Source organism: Bombyx mori, chromosome 16 (assembly GCF_030269925.1).
Source record: "Bombyx mori chromosome 16, ASM3026992v2".
NCBI classification, from domain to species: Eukaryota; Metazoa; Arthropoda; class Insecta; order Lepidoptera; family Bombycidae; genus Bombyx; species Bombyx mori.
Window position 1 is genome coordinate 9,410,015 of NC_085122.1, and position 4,821 is coordinate 9,414,835.

At 32.5% G+C, this 4,821-nt stretch overlaps 1 protein-coding gene across 1 annotated transcript in view; it reads right to left on the reverse strand.

Moving 5' to 3' along the window:
- The window catches only part of LOC101745193 (unconventional myosin-XVIIIa), a 302,806-nt gene extending 300,237 nt beyond the window's left edge, over positions 1-2,569 (reverse strand). The window contains exon 1 of the mRNA XM_038016603.2: positions 2,218-2,569. The gene's annotated coding sequence lies outside the window, so the exon portion shown is untranslated. The remainder of the gene's footprint in view (positions 1-2,217) is intronic.
- Between the last annotated feature and the right edge of the window lie 2,252 nt (positions 2,570-4,821).

Here is a 4,821-nt window from a genome sequence, read left to right on the forward strand (position 1 = left end):
TAATTTTTAGAGTCACATCAATTTACTTCCCATTCAAAACTCAGGATCCATAATTTTTTTCATATTCAATAAGTGATGTTAATATATAATACTAGCTGCCCGCTCCGGCTTCGCTCGGGTGTTTAACAAAAACTTCAACGATATTTGACGTTGTTTTGCGGCATAACCATAATAGCTATACATATGCTGTCGCGACATTTTTGTAAATAATAATGTGTTCTACAATGTCGTAGTACATTATTTTATTCTATCATCAATAGTTTTCGCAGGGCACTCGATGTAAAGAATATTTTAAGTAATTTTTTTACACCTTGGGTTACATTATTGGAGTTTTAGTAAGGATCCTTAATTTTTTTCAAAAAAGATTGTTGCCTATGTCACTCGGGAATAGTGTAGCTTCCAAACAGTGAAAGAATTTTTCAAATCGGTTCAGTAGTTTCGGAGCCTATTCAAAACAAACAAACAAACAAATCTTTCCTCTTTATAATATTAGTATAGAAGTATAGATAACAATGACCTTCAAAACCTCTAAATCTAATTCAAAATCTAAAACCTTCAAAATCTAATTAATCTATAATTTTCTTTAATACTCCTTTCTTTTTATGCTTATATCAGTAATTAAATTCAAACTAAAACATTTTTAAGACTAAAAACTCGCACAAGAATTTTAAACAATATTGAAATCTAAACTACAACTAATAACTGTTTCTTTAAATATACTCAAACTTTCACATTACAAATTATAATATTTTATAATGAGCTTTCACATTTGTATTGACTGTGAGGCTTAATTCTTTTAATGTATGTAATGGTAAATAAAACTTAATTGTTCCATAGATTTAATGTGTAATGCAGCAAAATACACAGAAATTCATGTTTTTAATATTATGGACGTAATCATTCTTGAAAATGAACAATAAATATTATTCGCATCTACACAAAAGCAGACCTGATCATTAATTTTTTTTTAATAAATGTGAGTAGCAGATGATGACCACGCATGAATACATCCCATCATGTGGTCATTACAATCATCTGCCTTCAAAAGCCATTGAAATAATTCTACAATAGCAATTGCAGACATATACTATGTTGACAAATACATTTATTTTGTTGATATCTGTTTTATTTATGAATTTTATCCTGATTTGTGTTTTCTTACATTGAATAAACATCAGGATGCAAAAAATCTATTGTTATTGGACTGATCTGCTAATGTTTATTATTAATTTCAATAATTATGCTTTCTCCAAAAAAATTTATGATATTATTGTTTGTACTCTATTCTCAATCTAGTGAAACTTGGCTGTAACAATTTAATCATCACTTATCCCAATATTATTGAAATTGTTTGATTTTACTGCTGGCCACAATGTGCATTTAGTTCATTAACCTATAATTTAATAAGTGTATCTATTGTATCATTAAACACAGTTTCTTTATCAGTCAATATGATAAAAATTATCTTTTATTTCATTTTATTAGTGAGCCTGATTTGGCATTCTTTCTTATCTTGTCACTTTTAAATCTTTATATTCACTTTACAATCACATATTTAATTTCTCTTTTTTTTTATTGTAGATGTTCTAAATAATAATAATCAGTTTGAAAAGTGTTTCATTTACAACTAAGGAATATTTCATTTCATAAGGATTTTTTTGTTTAAGTTTTAAATAAAAAACAGAAATAACACTAAATAAAAATTACATTACGAGAAGAGTTATCATACATACTTTAATATTTCTTCGATTTTATTCCTTTGTAGAATATGAAGCATTTCTTTAAGATTTATTTTGGATTATATTAAAAATATTTTAAGCAATTTAATAACTAAATAAGGAGGTCTGGAACCAATTGTGCTAGTATGTATAGTGTAAACATGTCTGTTTAAGTACATATTTAATTGTTCCTAATAAAGAAATAAGAAAAAGTGAAAGATAAACACAATATTTAAGGCAATATGGTTTGTATAATTAGCTGCTACTCGTGATTTAATATACCTAGTAATTCTTTTTACTTAAATTTAATTTAAGGTCAGTACTTTTGCTGATTAAGTAAAATTACACTTTAATTTTTAGTGATTTATTTCAACTACCCTTTTAATTAAATATGTGCTAATGTACGCCAAACATTTGAGAAAAAAATGTTAAACACAATCATTTTACAAATACGAAACCGGTACTAACTTATCTAATACTAACTAAAATGTTTACTTACATTCGTATAGTCGTAATCCGAATTAAGTGGTCAATCCTTTGGAAACACTTTATTTATACACAAACATCACAAATTCCTTTTTTTATATCCACATAGTTTAAAGAAATCATGAATTCTAGCACTTCAACGTGTATATACTGTCACAATCTAGGACATATTAGAGAAAAAAATACGAAATATTCTCACAATTATCACAGCATCCAAAGATTTTTTGACAGTTGTCTTGGAATATCGATGTTTTTACACCCTAAACAACGTAACGTTAGTAAATCGGAAAGAGACGAACTGAAGTTCTGCTGAACGCCGCGCCGCTAGAGCAAGCACATCGAACAACGCCTGCAACATTATTAACCGAATAAGTTGAAGTTTCCTGCGAACTAGAAGGGGGTACCTACTAGGCGATGACATTCCTAATTTTATAGGATGTTTTTTGACACATGACTTATGTGACTTTTAATTTATCACTTGAATGTCTAACGTTGGCGTAGGTATTTAAACTAAAAAATGAAAAGATTATCTGTAAGATATGTATTTAGCCCAAACTTTAGAAAGTTACTCTAGAAAAATGTTATATTTTATATTTATAAATCGATTTTAGACTATTGACAGGTTTTTTTTTCTTGGAATAAACGCCATCTTCTGAACTCTTTGTTAACTGCAATGCTTAAAAGCTGTTCTTTCACTATTAAATGTTACTAATTTATGTTACTTCCATTCACACATAGATGGCGGTATATCAAAATATAACTTCTATTAATTTTTAAAAGCTTAGAATTTACATCCACCAAAGAATGGAAAGCAGTAGACATCGCCCCAAACACGTCATCTCGGATCCTTCCGATCCACTAACGCGGCTTCTAGGTACTTCAAGCATCGGTCACCGTTCTCGTCGAACCCGTCGCTTGCGACGAAGGGCTCGACGAGTATATTAACCCTCAGACATAGCCCACTGAGTTTCTCGCCGGATCTTCTCAGTGGGTCGCGTTTCCGATCCGGTGGTAGATTCTGCGAAGCACGGCTCTTGCTAGGGTTCGTGTTAGCAACTTCGTCAGGTTTGAGCCCCGTGAGCTCACCTACTAGTTAAGGTTCCGCTGAAATAGCCTCTCAAGGCTATCAGCTTAGGTTTAAAAAAAAACCTACGTTTGCCGTTAGGGACGCTGTTCCAACTGCATACAAAATTGGGTTAACTCTTACGCTATCGAGAACGTTAAAAAACTCACACTAAGCACACAGCCATAATTAAGTTCAAGAGTTCGTGATTGCCGCAGTATTTGTTGTGTGACATTCTTTTTGTGACTTTTAATCTTCGCGTGTCATAGACACGGCCCACTGAGTTTCTAGCTGGATCGTCTTAGTGGCTTACGATTCCGATCCGGTGAAAAAGTATGCGTCAATTAGGGGGTTCGTAGGAAAGTCCGGGAAAAACGTTACTTTGACTTCAAACTTCAATCAAACCCGCAAAATTATAATTTGCGTAATTATGTACTGGTGGTAGGATCTCTTGTGAGTCCGCGCGGATAGGTGCCACCGCCCTGCCTATTTCTGTCGTGAAGCAGTAATGCGTTTCGGTTTGAAGAGCGGGGCAGCCGTTGCAACTATACAGAGACCTTAGAACTGATATCTCAAGGTGGGTGGCGCATTTACGTCGTAGATGCCCATGAGCTCCAGTAACCAATTAACAGCAGGTGGGATGTGAGCTCGCACACCCACCTAAGCACTAAAAAAAAATTACTTGTGCCAAACCAAAAACATTGCAACGAAAACTCATCTGTTATTTATCACTGGACCGTGACTGGACGAAACCTCTCCGACCTTGGTCAAATATACACGTCACGACGCGCTTCAACTAGCAGTTAACGCCGGATATCAGCTAGGCAACAAGCGATCGGATATCCGGTGTCCAAACAGCTGAATCATATTTTGTTAATCAGTACCTAAAATTCAGATCGAAACAGTCTCTATTAAGGATTAATCCATAAACAGGTGTGACAGTACCTGTAATAGACTATGAAGAAATACAACAAAAATCTTAATCGCACTAATGACATTTACGAGTTTATTTATACCTATATTTAAAAAGTATCCAACAATAGCGTACGGACTTCAAACCGTTCGCTCTACTCAGCAATACTGGCTTTCTCATCTACGATCCTACCTGTTGGTAATTACGTCCACCTTTATATTTAAATTACGGAAATAGGTTTAAATAAATTATTGTTAAAAAAACTAACAAAATAAGCTTTTATCGAAAATCCAACCAAAAAATAGAAAATAAATTTTGATAAATTTGAATTAAAAATAGTGTAAGAAAAAATGATTTTATTGTAATAAAGCGTTCAGGATATTATCAAGATATCCCTTCTACTCATATCTGTTCATAAAATATTTATATAATATTAATTTTTTCATTTTTTAGCTGAACTAAAATTTTTTTTATTTTTTTTAATATTGTATTGTCATCGGTACTTCGTAAGTATACCGAATTTCGAGTTAATCCGACCTTTCCAAGGGGGTCAAAATCATGTTCCAAGATTCCGTTACAAACATACATACGTCTGAAGCTAATAAAAGTCCACCCGCCCGCCCCAGCAATAAAACAAACTG